General features: G+C 38.1%; 1 protein-coding gene across 2 annotated transcripts in view; it reads left to right on the top strand.

Annotated features, from left to right (window-relative positions):
• Window positions 1-15,426, top strand: part of LOC105837358 (laminin subunit alpha-1) — a 143,174-nt gene that overhangs the window by 10,102 nt on the left and 117,646 nt on the right. The window lies entirely within an intron of this gene.

The following is a 15,426-nucleotide window of genomic DNA, read 5'->3' as shown; positions in this document are numbered from 1 at the left end:
TTCGATCAGAACTTTTATACTCTACTCAAGGTAACTTTGGCACAATCTCCAATTTAAAATTATTTTTCGTAATAAAAATTTTACCTCGCTACTTATGCAGTGAATTATACAATGTATTAAAAGTATAATATATTTTTTGTTTTTACAAATAGTATGTGAGTTAATTCTTTAATCAAAATACAAATTGAATTAATTTTTAAATTTCTAATTTAGTTGTTCCGTCGATTCGGTTCCGTCGATATTATAATTCTTAAAAGAGAAGGATAAGTTACACATAAAAGAATAATATGCAAATAACAACACAATTTATTAAATACATGCAATATTATTGGAAAAAAGAAATATTGAATTAAAAACATGTTACGATCTTTTATCGATTAATAATACTCGATTACATGTTTGTTATTATGTTTTAGACACTTTGCAATGTATATACATATTTGAGAACTCCAGAAATTTATAAGTAGAAACACATTAAAATCGGAGTAGTAATAGGTATGATTCATTACGGTGGGACTTGACAGCTTCGTCCGGCGACTGCCTCCGATTGCAATGTCGCATTAAGCCAGCGAAATCCGGGTTCGTAAGGAGAGACTATTTATACCGATTCACGACAAGCACAGCGCCGTATACTTATTTATTTTCTACGCTAACTTTTCTCGCTCTCTGCAGTCTCTTTTAAAAATACTTATAAGAGAAAGCGAGCTTTTTTTTAACACGCAGTATTCCCGAAAAGTTCTTCGATGAATTTATGAATATTGATTATTAACATACATGATTCAGAATGAATGAAATTAATTTATGCCATTCTTTTGTCACTACGTCTCGAAATAAAATATTTAATATTCGACTTAATTTTAATTCGAAATAATATACTTAATAATATAATTAAAATTTTAATAATTTATTTCAAGCGTATAATATAAATAATATTTGCAGAAAAATGTTATATAGTAAAAGTACGTAACGAATTTATTTATGAATGTAATCAAATATACCATTTCGATAGTTTCAAAAAGCTTTCGCGTATCAGCCGTAAAGAAATGTGCTCCAGTTATAACTTCGACTTCACGCTGTTTTACTCGTTTCGAACCGGAAGTGGAAGATGCAGCCTCGCAATAAAGGGGGATGCGTAAAACTCGCGTGTTCCGTTTCGTAAATAGTTCTCTGTTGCGCGACGGAAAATTTTGTCAGACGCTGCAGACGAATCGAATTTTCGTTGCATGTGGGACTTGTTGGTGTCCAAATCATTTTACAAGAATTGTCTCCGGGTTTAATCGAAAGCAAATGAAACCATTCTGATTTTGTGATGCTTCGCACGTTATCTGTAAGCGGCTTTCCGAAACAAACGCTCTATGCAATTTCGCCGTTAATACACGTACGATAATAACGATCGCATGGTAGCAATGATGAGGTGAGATAGTTACCTACACGTATCCCCCTTGCAAAACGGCAACCGGCCTTTGACGGAATACAAATCGTCCCCGAGGACATGCGGCGATCGCGTCGACGAAGCGTCGATAGCGATCGACAAGCTGCAGCTAACTGCGCAAGTAATCGTTCAAGAATTGCCGCAAGAGAGGATTACCCGCGCGTGATTGACGCGCGAATCGCTCGGAATATAAATTCAACATTAACGATAATAGTCACGACTTACGGTGAGAATGCTAATTTTCACAAGAAAAAAAAAAAAGAAGAAAATCCTATTGCGTGTGACAAATAAATAGGGTATCAATTTTGTTGATAATATCCTGACAATTTTCTACTTCTGTGGCAATGAGTTTAGAGTTGACTTTTCCTTTGAGAAAATTGCTATAAACATTATACTGCTCTTTACGCAATTTTTGATAAATGACATTTGCTATCAAACTTAGTTACCGACGAAAATCATTTCTGACCAATCTGTTCATTCAATGTTAATCTTTCTTTTTACTGATCGATAAATTTATGAACAATGCATTTTTTGTTATCGGAACAAGCGCGAGGTTGGTGCATTGGGAATAAATATCCGAGCTCTTTGCCCAAGTTCACGTACGAGGACGCGTAAAATCGATAACCCACTATACCAAATTGGATGTTACGATCGTAATAACCGTCGAATTACATGAAACGACCGGCAATAACGGTCTGCATTCCCTCTTGGCATTTGCTACGAAATTTCTTGCATCTGCAACGCGGTCAGGCCGGGTGCCTGTGTTAACGGACGCAGTATTTCACACGCCTTAAGCTTTCCGTGCGCGTAAATGTTAACTTCCGTGTGCATTAAACGCGTGTAATCGTTTCTCCCGAATCCGACGCGCGATGATCACAAAGCGTGCCCGACAAGGAGCATAATTGCATCATTCTTTGTATAGAATTGTACGAATCTGCATCGTGTATTTTGCGCCCATGTTCAACATTTAAGCCACGCATATTGAAATGTTTGTCAATTAAGATACAAGTACAATTGGAGGAAAAACTATGAGAGTGCGATAAGAGATGCACAAGAAAAATTATGTAATTTAATAATTTTATGCGTAATTAAAGCACGTTTTACCTTAATATCTTAACGTATTAAATTAAGTAAATTGTTTTTCTATATTTCTTCTTCTAATTAATTTTATATTTGTTTTCTTATAAGTGTTGGAATTTTTTTAAATGTTATATTGTTTGTTGTTAACCAATTATTTTATAATTTTAACTAAGCTAAGTTCCAAATTTCGACGGCTCAGTTAAAAAAAAGATATCTGTAATTTTTAAAACCTCAAAAAAAATGCGTGACGAAATATGGTCGATCGTAAAAACGAACGTGTTAAAAGCGAAGTACCTTCTCGCCTGATTCGTTCGCTCGCTTGCATTATCCTCGCACGAAGGAGTCAACGGTAGAATAAAAATGTGTCCATTCGGTGTGTGTTTCGATCTCTCGTTTCGGTCGTTCAACCTGCTCCTCTCCGTTTCATCTCCTCGCGCACACGACCGCCCACTCGTCCGAAAATTGCACCTTTCAGATCGGGACGCCTACTCGCTCGCGTTCGCCTTTATCGCCTTGTTTTTTCCGCTGCCTCAGGGCGCCACCAAGAACCGGAAACATTGCCGAAAGATAACTATAATAAGAGCTGGTTGCACAATATATACCGGGGAACATTACGGTAGACGCAGAATATCATACGTGACTCGACGTTTCGTCATAATTTTTGTTTCGTCATGATATTTTGCGATATAAGAAAATTTTATTCGAAAAACAGATTTTAATTATTAAATTTTAAATTTTAAATTTAAATCTTATCTAACTCGTAAAACAGATAGGGTTTGAATTATATTGGCGCAGATCTCTCTATTTCTCTAGAAAAATCTCAGAAAGATCTCGCGGATGCATTCTTGCGCACGATTATATATAGTCCGGTACTCTCTTATTAACGCCGTCACATGCACTCGTTTCATCCCGCTTCGCTGCTTGCAAGTCTGCTTTTTGCCACTTCACTAGAAACCCCGACGTGCTTGCGCGAAAGCCGGCTCTCGTTAGGACGATACCAACTGCTCTAAGGCTAAGGCCAAGGTTGTTTAAGGCAGTCTTCGTGAACAGATAGAGCCTATCTTCCTCTTTATCGGTCCCTTGCATCGACTGCACGGTCAGAGAACTAGCGATATCTTTTATTCTCAAGTTTAAAAAATGCTCTTTTTAAACTTGTAACAAGGAAAACAAAGAAGTATTTATTTTCATGGAAGTATCTTCAAATATGTTTTCATTCTAAAGACTTTACTTAGGCATTACCAGCCTGTATCTATGTTATTTATCTATGTATTAGTAATATTAACCATACCGTCTAATATAAATATGATGGCAATAACCATGAAGATAAGATCTTGCAATGTTGCAACGTGCAATGCTACTAGCTTATAAAATTAAATATCAGTCTTTATAATAAGAGCTGTCAAGGGAAAAGTAAATTGAATAGAGAGAAAATTTTGGTTAAAAATTTGAAGATATTAAATTGTGACATGAAAAATGAAGGTGGGATAAATTTTATTTTTTAATACAATTTATGTCGCCTTTATTTGTTACGTCACAACTATTTTACAAAACTTTTTTTTATATTATTAAACAGATAATTAACAAACTCCCAAGAGATGATTATTGTGTTCGTCACGCTTGCACATTTATTAAATTTAAAAAAAAAACTGTAATAATTTTAGTAGTACACTTTATAATTCTACGGTTTCTGATAAAAATTAAAAAAAGTTCTGCAGTTAAGTATAAAAAAATTAAAAATTAAAAATGTATTGACTTTACGTTTTTGTAACGGAAATAGCAATTTATCGGCTAAATTGAGTTTCTTCTGATGCAACCTCTTTATGTCGCGCTTAATAAGATTTATATCCGTGAAATGAATCATTCATATTTTTATAAAAATTCTCGTTGAAGCCGATGAAATATTGTCTCTACGTTCGCTGGTTTTCGTGGAAGATACAAATCCGTTACCAAGTGCATCCGTTACCAAGTTGATCTAATTAATCATAAACTTTATTATTGTGAAAATTAATGAGAATGCGAACAATGTAAGAGGCGACATAGGCAATGGAGAAGATTACGTAAACGTAGTTGATATGTATATACAGAAATAAGGAAGAAATAATGAGAATTTTATAAAATATATTATTAAAAATTATACGGAGAATTACATTAGCTTAAAATGTGCAAATTACTATCCTATTAACGGAATTTGAATTTTTTAATTAGCTTTGAAACGTAGCATTAAATAATCTTAATGATAATCTCTCTTTTTCTCATTATATTTATACCTGCTGTGAATATCGAAATTGATATTTAGAAGTCACACATAACTTTGTGTTTTTAAATGTACTCTGTTCAATTAAAATCAAACTTTGTTGCACGAGTTTTACGAGCTAATGCGTTAGTTTCTTCTTATAAAAATAAACTGCTATCAATTTCCATTATTTCTACATTAAAATTAATTTTTTAATCAATATTCTACTTATATTTGGTACATATTTTATAAAACGTGCTTGATGAGTCATAAGATATCTCGTTGATATACAACGTTTCGAGGTATTTTTCTTATAATAGCTGATTCCGGATAAAATTTATCTGGTGCTGTAAACCTGTTTGTCCCATGCTAACCACTATATTGAACATAAATATGATATATCGACTTTATGCCATTAATTATGTTTTAAAAATAAATCTTTTTAACATGCATGATACAAGTGAACCTATTATTAAAAAATATATTCTTTTTCTTTGTTCACAATCAATTTTTATGAGACAATAAATATCAGACTACATTTAAAAGCGCATTATAAATGTCAGATATTGTGTTATGATATAAATCGATTGTTTCTTTAGGAAACTGACAGAGATCCATAATGTTATTTAGACTTTGCCCTAAATACCCTTTTTTCAGTGATGGGGCAGTTTGAGGAAAAATGGAAGCAAAAAATGCAATCTAATTAAAAAAATAATTTATTTGTATAACATTTGACTTTTACATTTATATGTAGCTGAAGCTAGCAGCCAAAGGCAGCAGCCAAACGTTGAGCGGGCTGAACGTCATATAGGCATTTCCAGGGGGCACCATTCAATCAAATGTTAAAAATTCTCTGGTTATGAGATTTTTAACAAACTTTGAAAAATTTGCATAGAGTTTAGTCATTATAATACATAATGGATCATTTGCGACAAGACTTGTAATGTACCAACCTCCAAATTTGGCTGGAAATATCTTTCCGTAACGTACAATCGACTGATCGATCATTCGCAAGAGGACGTGCATTTTTCTAATTGTTATAAATATTTTTTAAATTAATTTTTATCGTTTGGGGCCGTGAAATCGCTACGTCTTTATCGTCGGCTCTGGGTGCGGCAAAAAGCGATAATGTACTTTACAAAAAAAATCGCTGCATTATTGTGGTAATCAACTATGTTTTGCAAAAATGCATTTTTATAAAAATTTTTCATATACGGTTAATTAAGTTGTTTTAGACTTTAAAAAATATTTTCGTAGAAATTTGAAGACAGCGTTCCTTGTATTTATCTGTCTAACGTAATTAACAATCTAAAAAACCACTAAACAATTAATAACGCTCGCGAATGAAAATCTTATAACCAGGGAATTTTTAACGTTTAATTGAATGGTATTCCCTGGGAACGCCTATATGACGTTCGACCCTGGCTGCTAGGCGTTTGGCTGCTGTTTTTGGCTGCTAGCTTCAGCTACATTACATTTATCCGGTTTCACAAATCTTGTTACTGGGGAAAGAAATGTTAGAAAAGATAAACATTGAGCAACGAACTAATGAAAGTTAATTGATATTAATGGGATACAATGAAGCAGGTGTTGACCCTTTTGGCGTTAAATCATCTAATCGTGACGATACGCGGCGATTTCATTATACAAGTTTGCAGTAAATTGCTGCACGGTGAGATTTATGGCGCTTAGAAAGTCAGCGACGTACTTTTTGCGGTGAATTGGCATTTTTGCCGCCATATAAATCACCCTTGCGAACATCTCGGCTTTAGAAAGCGATGGTAATCACTTGACTTTTGGACAGCGGGTTAAAAAGCTTTTTTTTTACTCGAAGAAACCCGTATTTATGAGTTAAAACCTATGCTTTCCATAACTTCCTTTACACGCAAAAGATTAGTATTAACAACGTGACAATTAAATTATCGTAAAACTGAAACTTGTCAAATTTATTATTAATTATGAAAATTAATTTCACACTTAATTTTTATCGACGTCTACTTCGTGACGATTCAAATAATTGCAACATTAGCCAATTGTTTTCCCTCCGGGTGAGTATAGGGGTATTAATTTACAGGCAGTTATTTATATTAATACAGTTAGCTCTGACGCGGCACGCTGCGCCGTGACGAAAGTCGTCGACGCGGAAGCGATCGGACGGGAAAATGCACAGTCGACGGCGAGTTTAATTCAACGATTTGCAACGTGTCTTCCCCGCGTGCGCTTTATATACTTTGTTGTAAAGACGTCAGCGAGCTGACAGCGCGCCAGACACTTGAAAGGGACGAGCCAGTCACGCTCGCAGATCAGATCCTTTGTCGGTCGTGCAATTAAGATAAGGACTCGCAGGAGGAGAGAACGTTTCCTGTCACGGGGCGGCGATGTCGCCTCGCACCGAGAGGAACGGCGGCCGGCTCCTCGAAAGAAGTCAACGCTTCCACGAAAGGGGTTGATTGGCCGAAGCGCTGTTCAATTTGCATAGCTATCATTCTAAATTGCGGTCTGGGAGGTCCGAATGCGGTTATTGCCAACGTAAAACCCCGAGCAAAATGATTCAGCGCAATAATATAGGAGTCATCCGAGCACCTTCGCGAAGAGAAGTTCCGGAATCGAACGTGAGATCTACTTACAGAAAATTTTCCGCGAAGCACATTTCACGCGATTCAGTTAATTGTTATTAAGTAATGAGTAGAGAATATTTGAAATTTATTATTTCAAAATGGATATTTAAAATATATCTAATTATATTAGCTGCTTTTTGAATTTTCAAGAGTCCAACTTTTCATGTTTTTAACGAATAAAATTACCTTGAGCTTTAAATTATACCATGAGTTTTTTGACCAAAAAACTAGTGTTAGATTAAGAAGCACTTAACTCAGGTGGCTCGTCATAGATCGAGCTATCGCACTAATCCTATTGTGCGTGCGCGTGATGCATCTCGTTAGATTTCGTTATCCGGTACGTCGCGGTGGTTGTCAATAATCCATTAGCCTGTTGTATCAGAGAAGATTGAATTAAAAGGCTCGTTGGTCAGAGTGACGGGATGATTAATAATCGATACATGAACCAATATCGTGTAGGCGGCGCTGTCACGATTCGATCCGTTGAAGGAGAATGCGATCGTCCGAGTGGAACACACAACACAAGTCGGCCACCGTCGTGGGCAGTAATTCGTTGCTACATACGTTCGCGAACATGAGATCGAAGTCCTCTTAATCTAACGATCTGTTAGACTAGATTTAACGCGTACCGCTTGCTTGGACTAGTTATTCCCACGATTAACGAAACATGGATCGGGGATAAACGCAGTTATTAATGTGCGTGGTTATCGTTTTTTTTTTTCAGGCCACTGAAAATGCAGAGGTGTAATCAGGTACTGATATTTATCATTCGTAAAATATTCTGCAGATATACATAATCTATTTAATAATAATCTATCCTAAAAAATTTGTAACTTGTGATTTATCGAGACATTTTAATGTTATTTTTAATGTCGTTTTAGGCTTGCCTGTATTACGAAGCAGATTATTAAATTGATAGAAAAATAATCTCGCGATCTTTTCTTTCATAAGTTTGTTTTCAGAACTCTGAACATATTTTATACTTTACAACCATGTATGCCATTACACGCTTTATTATCTAGCGTGTAAACCGAAGAAAAGCCACAATCTACAAGCTGTAGAGGAACTACTTCAATAATCTATAAAAAATACGGCTCTCCCTAAGTGGCGTGTGGTGTTTAGATTTCGGTGGAGAAACTCGTACGTCACGGATTATCGCCTCTCTATAATTCTCGCGTGGAAAAAGTCCCGAGCTCTCGCGCGGCTTATCGGTCTGAGAACCACTTGTTATATTATAGGAGAACGAGGCTCATAAGTTCTACTAAGATCATTGATTGTATAAGCTTCTCCCATCGAGCACGCGTGCACACGCACACACACACACACAGACACACTTAATGATTGTCATACAATGCACGCGTACAGCGAATATCATGTACGCTCAATTACCGCGAATTACGTTTTTTTACTCTGTTCCCTTTCCCTGTAAGTAATTTATCCGTTTGCTTCTCCGTATTTCTTTTAATATCTTTATTTTTGCCTCGATGCTTAGCGGGACAGAACCGTTATTGCGTAATGTATTCTTTAAAAGCAAATATAACTCTGCATTCTGCATAACTCCGACGTTGATAGAGTATTTGTCTACCTCGCGAAAGTGCGTGTAATCGAAGAGAATAAGATATTAATATAGACAGCGAGTACATCGTCTGATATGTTGGAATAACTTACCATTTGATTGATAATTTTCTTCTTGCGTTCGTCGTTTGAAATGCAGCCACGTCGCAGTCTCATCTTACAAGCAGCCGTGCCGCCTCGATTAATTTCTATTAGCGATAGTGTGAACGTGTCAGTACCGCAAATAATGGCGCGCCATTTCAAATACTATTGTTATTAATTGCGGGACATTGTGCCCGTTTGTTGAGCGCGCCATTGTCAAGTATACGCACATAATGAGAGAAGGATAGGTCGCGGGAAACGATCGTCACAGGGCGAACTCGCCGGCGCCATTGTTATCATCAGCTTTGTGGGATACTTTACGCGAGACGGTCACACCGTTTCGAGTTCATTATCGGACCCCGGCTGGCCACGTGGTTGCACGCCGCTCAGGCATTTAAATTGCACGCGCCATGAAAGCGACTCGCGCGATCGGTCCGGTCGTTCGTTGGCGGGACGCTGCATTTTGCTGTATTCGCAGTTGCAGTCCGCTTTGACGTTTACCGCACCACCAGGTGTACCGGACGTGTGTAAACAAAGAATTGTTACCGTGTACGCGCGCCTATTACGGTAGTCGCTACTTGCGCCCTTTCATTGTGCTATTTGCATTCTTTCTCGTATTTGTAATCGGTGAACGGCTGTGAACCCCTTCGTAAAAGATACTTGTATTTGATACGCGAATTCCCTAACACGTGTGATCGCTTAGCTCTCGTTGAATCCAACTATGAGTATGTGCGAATATGCACTTTCGAATAGATTAATGTGTAAGTATTCAAAGATTTATTTGTATATCATCTGACGATCTAGATATTCGAGATGTATACAATTTTTAACACGAAAACTTATTTAAAATCAAGTAAAATTACTCAAATATTGTCAGAATATATTATTATTGTTTAAATAACATTTTTTGAATCGTGCGACTCTGAGTTTTAAAACTTTATTTTTGATCGTGCAATATTTTCGCTAATTAAAATACGGAGCAGTAGAACATGGTGAGTTAAACGTGCGTGGAGACAGATCAGATCGCGTTTAATTGCGTCCGAGTTCATCGCGGACGAATGCCAAACGCCGTTTCTGTTAATCCCACTCTTATCCCGGCGTCGCAGTATCACGTCGAATTCTTGACTGGCACGTACGAGCACCGTGATCATTAATATTACGGCTCGTTAATCCCACGGAGAGTGAGTCTGATTAATCGATTGAGCTGCATGGCGACCGGCGGGCATCAATTATGGTTCTGCACCGACAGGTTTTCGTTTTCGGCCCGATATTCGCCACGGGATGCCACTTATACGAATAGCCGGATCGATAATCGATTTCTCGCGGCGTGCACCTGTAATTCTGGGCATCCGTGTAAATCAGGCGAAAACGTGAGATATACAAGGCTTATACGCGTGATTCTTCGCAGCCATATTAATGACGGCGATGATAGGTTCGAAGATTCACAGAGATTCAATTCTCGTTAAGGTCTGGTTTAACAAATTAATTTCACTTTTGAGACTTTAAAAACAAATAAAATTTAATAAATGAACGCGAGATATTCTTCTGTCTTTTATTAATCTTTGCAAAGTTTATTGATTAATAATTAATTTTCACCGATATTTAATTAGAAGCATGTAATCTTTTTGGAATAATAAATTGACAGTGACATACACAAAAAATTGTGTATGTCGAAATTATTAATTTTGCTATATGTAAAAGAAGATTTCGGACGCTTCTGAAACTTCTTAAATTAAAGAATGAATTTTTCACTGCTTTAGCGTTAAATTTATAATCGAGTGATAGCACAAATAAATGTTGAAATAGCTTATGCACGGGTTCAGCATTAAGAAATGTTGTTGGAAGATCTTACAGACGTTCTACAATTCAATGACAGTGTACAGCTCTGTACTCGGTACGAAGAAAATTGACGTATCTGAAGTGTCGGTTGCGAGCACTTCTTTTCCCTGTCTCAATAGGGTGTCTACAAAAATACACCGACCGTCTGGAAAGCGTATACAGAAAAAAAGTATGTTGTTATTTTGACAATACCTTTAGTTTCAAAATGAAAATCTTGAAATAAGATTATATTGCGTTAAATCAAAAAAATTTACTTGAATGAAGATTTATTTTAAGATTTTATATAGTTTAATCTTAAGAAAATTATATTCTTGTTATTTAAGAATAATTTTCTTTAATGGAAATGAAAAAATGTTGGATAGAAAATACTGTATGTTCAAATCGAAGATTATAATTTTTGAAATAACAATTATAGTATTGAATTAAGGCTATAATATTGTTGAAATTCAAGATTTTCAAATTCTTTTAAGAAGATTATATATTGTTGCATATATATGAAACAATGAATGCGTTTACATGAATATATAAAAATTAATTTGAGACACTTGCTTTTTTTCTGTGTACGGTGTTTTTTCCTTGCTGCTGGTTTCGTGATCGCTAGAAAAGATTCAAGAATAAAGTGAAGGTATCCCGAAATTCGTCACGATCGCACAATGGCGCACGTGCTGTACCTGAAATCGAATCTTCTGGATTCACAGGGAGTTCTCTCTAACAAGTCCTATTGTAGTTTTTGAGATAGTTCTTTTCGAGATTGTACTGCTAGTTTTTCCTTCTATTCTTAGAAAATCCTCTTTATGAGACGCCTGAACGCATATGTTGACATTAGACCTATTGAAGAGAGAACAGTTAAAATAGCATTCCTGAAATCTCGACGCTTACGACCGTCAGCTTTCTCACTTTTCAGCGATCAGCCAAGTGAACGCTCCCGTCGTACCGCGTTTTACACGCTCGATATGTTAATGGAGATGTAAAGCGACGTGTTCCTCTCGGAGATACGACACGCTCGATAATTTATTATAATTATTGTTGGGCATCCGGATTCTCCGTCGCGTCAAGCGCTAACTCATTGCACGTGTCGTCAACGGGACCGCCGTGATTTCCATTCACGTTTCATGTACAACGTATACACTTGACGTGTCGCGCCGATTCTTGAAAGCGCGTGGGTTTTACGACGGCGAATGACGCAACAACAAAATGCCGGCCCGCCGCGATTTCATTCCCAAGCCAATATTTCATTACCCGTTCCGATACCCAGTACTCGTTCTTGATTTGCAGACCGCCGGCGAAACGAGTGTATCTGCTACCTCGTACTCTTTCATCGTTGTTACCGTCATTGATTGCGCGATTTATTACGGATATGTCGGTGTGCATGTGCACATTTTCTTAATATTAATGAACATACTATAAAAATTCAAAGAAATCAATTCATATATATAAAGCTGAATAATTATTATATATTGTAAAGATAATATTTTATCATCAATAATTGTCAATTAATCATCCAATTTTTTTAACGGTATTATTAGAATAAGTAACTTGCCTTCGAGAGTTTGATCCGGTACCACGTGGAGCAATCCTACTATTAATTACTCTGCAATAACGAAAAAAATTTTGAAAGCACAAGTTACTTTATCTTACGTCACCGAGCGAGAGACTTGAATCGAGCAGTGGCTCGCTCTTCATGGGCACATACATATTTTTCTTTTGTGCTCACGGGAGGATGCGATCCTCGAAACACGGGTGAAACAAGCCGTAGCTGGCTGAACTATTAGTCATAAGGACCACCAAGCGCGTTCCTGGCACGGCCCAGTTGCATGTGGACCAAACCACATCAGGGGTATTTTGTAAACACGTTATCGTGAACACGAGAGAGGAAATGGAACTCTTAAGTGCGGCCCCTCGAGTCCTCCTCCCGAGAGGACGCGATGCACCTATTAGAGGAACAAAAAACTCTTCCCGGCGGAGGAACGGTTTAAGCGAGAATCTCATTCGATTTTCGAGAGAGAGGGAGAGAGAGAGAGAGAGAAAGGAGCCGCTCTTTGCGGAACAATGAGCTTGTAACGCGCGTAACGAACCGGAACGCACAAATGATCGTACGTCGTCATTGTTTCCCGGTGTGTAAATCTGTGCTCTATATATATTTACATGATTAGAGTTTTCGATGAGTCATACGTACCGTTAATTTCTATTACGGGAAACGCTATGAATAACCGGTGAAACATTACGTTAGAAATTGGAATTCTAATCCCACTTTATCTTCTAATTCCTTTTTAGTTTTCGCTTGCGGAGTTTAATAAGCTTCTTGACATTTTCCTGTCGCGCGTCGTCACGAGATAATCGATTCGGTCGTTGACAAATCGTAAAGGCGCTAAGCAAGTAGGATTATAACGACAACACAATACTAATAATAACGGCAATTTTCTCTCCTCGGTGGTAATTACCGGAGGACTTTACCGCGACGACGACGACGACGACGACGACGACGCCAACTCCATTGAGCGTACAGCGATGCAACGGCGGCGGCGGCGACGGCGCCGCGCGCCGCGTCGTTCTCCGTACTCGGTATATCTCTTGGCGTTGCTTGCATGCGAATCACGCGAATCACAGTCTCCTCTTTCTCTCTCACACGACGTTTTTGCGTAGGATCGCTACACACGCGCGTGGACACGTGCGTCGCGCCACGTTGGCCGGTCGGCCGGCCGGCCGGTCGGCGGAAAGACGGAACAGGGGTTATTTCTGTCGTCATCAGTCACTCGTAGCAGGGCCCGCTCCAGCAGCACAGTGCGAGAAGCGGGAGAGGAGACTCCGATTTCGTGCGCAGACATGACACAATGCCGCAGTCTCTGCTCCTTTTCTGGAATCGCCGTGCACGCGATCCTCCCCCTTGCCATGTTGCGACTATTATAGGAAGGGAATATGTACATGTGAGAAAGTGGAGTATATAGTTAGATATGAGGGAAGGGAAAGCGCGCGATGCACTAAATACAGAGTGCTCGTCTAAGCACGGAAGTCGGTAATGAGAAACAGCTTTTAAAAAGTTGAATATATTTTCTTAGCAAACAACACACGTATTTAAATAGATGTAATTATAGAATTACCCGGATTGATTAATTTCGCGGCATTTAAGTTTTAAAAATGAGAATAAAGAAAACGCAAAATATAAATTCTTAGTTAATAACAATTTAAATATTATAGATTTAATATTTAAAATATTTCACTGACCTAGCGCATATTTATATGTTCCCGTCTGATACTTTTACGTTACACCTGCAATACTCTTTAGTTTGTACTTTAATTTAAAACTACGGTACGTAATTATAGTATTCACGATTGCGTTTCGCTTAAACTACATAATTCGATCGTGGGACGCGTGTGTCTTGAAACATTGGCGGACAGGCCAAATCACGAACGGGAGGATACATCGCTCATGACAAATAGCCGCGCGTAGCAAACGCTCTCGGGACCAAGCCCCCGCCAATTTCCTGATCACTCACGTCTCCTATCCCGTGTCAACGCGAGCCACGCCCGCGTTCAATGTTTCACGCGTTTGCTATACGCGTCGGAAATACAGCGATCCCTCTTTGGAATTCGCAGAGCGATCGTTACGGTAGTAGCTGCAAGGTGCATCAAGGGTGCGATCGGGCGAGGCCGGGAGAGACGATCGTGATTCACGATACTCGATGGATGGTGCTTCAAGGACGGGTACGATGGTGCCTTGAACTCGATCGTTTGGATTTAAATCGTTCCTCGAATTTTCATGAGAATGTGAGGATGGAATGTGAAATTGCTGCGACGAGCGTATAGGGGAGCTATTTTTAGTCAAATAAAAATTAATCACAATTTAATAAAATTGTCACGTTAGATTTGTTTTGATCTAACGAAGATGTTTTCTTTCTTGATCTAACGAAGATTTCTTGATATCACAACCAAAATGTATCGCTTAATTTTTGTATCGGCTAGAATTTTGGACTGTCACGTATAGAATTTGGAAATTCTACTTCTATCAGCTAGATTGATTAGGCGCAATGCATATACATATCACAGTATTTGCTAATTATTTATTTATCTCAGCTAGATTTTACACCTGTATATTTTCTGTTGAAGTTGCGAGATTATTTTTTCGAATGTATAATTTAATATAGAGCATCTTTCAAGAAATTTGTTTTTGACGATATTTCGACAATAATATGTCATAAAGAGTGTTGACTTATTTATTCGTCGGTAAAAGGAATATTAGACAGCTTTAATGGAAGACGTCATTGTCGTTGCTTCTCATTCAAACAATGCTCTAGTCGCGAGTGGAATAGGAGCGGTCCGCGGTAGACTGTAGCCCGACACGCGCACAATACGCGTTTGCTCGTTCTCCGCGCTTTGCTTTCTTTCCACGCGCGCATAATGCGCGCAGTTTGGCGCAAGCAGCACGTCCGGGAGATTTCTGCCACGTTGTTCTTGAAATAGTAGGGAGCTACGTGAGCGCGCATGGGGGCTTAGTGGGACTACTTGTACAGATTCGTCATCGGACCCAGAACAGGCGCGCGCGAAGGCTTCGCCTTTTACGTGGCGGGTAT

This window comes from Monomorium pharaonis, chromosome 6, assembly GCF_013373865.1.
Source record: "Monomorium pharaonis isolate MP-MQ-018 chromosome 6, ASM1337386v2, whole genome shotgun sequence".
Lineage (NCBI taxonomy): Eukaryota > Metazoa > Arthropoda > Insecta > Hymenoptera > Formicidae > Monomorium > Monomorium pharaonis.
This window is presented reverse-complemented; position numbering and strand designations above follow the sequence as displayed.